The following is a 1,485-nucleotide window of genomic DNA, read 5'->3' as shown; positions in this document are numbered from 1 at the left end:
TGGAAGGATAAATGAATCCAAACTTATATTGTAGGATATTGTATGAATATGCATGACATGTGAATGTAATTGGAGTATAAGACCCTTTATGGTGTAATTAAGGCTTACTGGTGAATTCAAATAATTGAATTGTGACGTTTGGTTGCTAATACTAGATTGCTGTATATGTTCATTGTAGATAAGTAATCTGAAAAGACGGGAATCAATTTGGGACTAGTATTGAAGGTTGACAGTCAGGTATGTAAAGCATACTCTATACCATATCTTTGGCATAAAAGTGAACAATTGTTTTATTAAGAAAGTTTTCAAAGTTATTCAATAACATGTGATCCATAATGGTTTTGTATGATGTCCTACGTTACCAATGAACTTGTTTCCACCCTAAAAGATATCAAGACATTCAATAACATATGATCCATAATGGTTTTGTATGATGTCCTACGTTACCAATGAACTTGTTTCATCCCTACAAGATGTCAAGACATTCCAATACTTACTTGTTTTCCAAATCTTACATGATTATTGCACTAATGAATGTCAGAAGTTATCCGGTTACTCAAACAAGATCCATGTGCTACTAATGACTCTAAAACATTTCATTGATATACTAATAAGTTCCTATATCATTGTTATGGCATTGATGGCTCTAAAACACTTCATTGATGTGCAAATGAATTCTTACTTCATCGTTATTGCATTCATGGTCTATTTATATGTCTCTTATTGATGTATCATTGTTTCAAAGTATCAAAAATGCGGTGCTGACCGAAATAACAATCTCAAAAATTAATTAAACTAAGTCATGCAAGTTCTCTCTTATCGGGTGGTATCCCAGGGACATAAGCTTATCATGGGTTGATCCTTATTTATGTGTTTATGGGTGGTATCCCAAGGGCATAAACCTATCATGGGTCGATCAAAGTTGATATGTACTGGAGGTAGCCTAATGGTCATAGTACAATACAGTAATGATTATAAAGATGATAAGAACGAAGGTAAAGATATTGAATAAATACAATGTACAGGTTGTCACAAGTTCTAGTAAGTGTGGTCCACTCCTATTACTATTTATTCACTTGTTTCTAATTTTTATTGAGCTCCTATATCATATGTGATTATCTATAGCTTTAAATACTCAGTACATATTTTGTACTGACGTCCCCCACGGGGGACCTGCATTTCATGCTGCAGGCACAGGTACCTCAGCTCATACACCGCACAAGTAGGAGTCAGGATATCCATCTGCTTTTGGTGAGCTCCAGTATGCTTCGAGGCTTTCCGTGTCATATCTAGTCACTTTTGGTATTGTATAGAAGTTAGTTATATGGCGGGGTGTGTCCTGACCTTAGTTAAACTCTGTGTATTGTCTAGAGGCTTTGTAGACCTAATGTACAGTCAAGGTGGTGTTTTGTTAATAGACGTGATGGCTCCAATGGCGAAGTATTGTATATAAATATATATATGTGTGCTCGAGCTTATACAGGT

Source organism: Capsicum annuum, unplaced genomic scaffold, assembly GCF_002878395.1.
Source record: "Capsicum annuum cultivar UCD-10X-F1 unplaced genomic scaffold, UCD10Xv1.1 ctg62553, whole genome shotgun sequence".
NCBI lineage: Eukaryota > Viridiplantae > Streptophyta > Magnoliopsida > Solanales > Solanaceae > Capsicum > Capsicum annuum.
Note: the sequence above shows the minus strand (reverse complement) of the source record.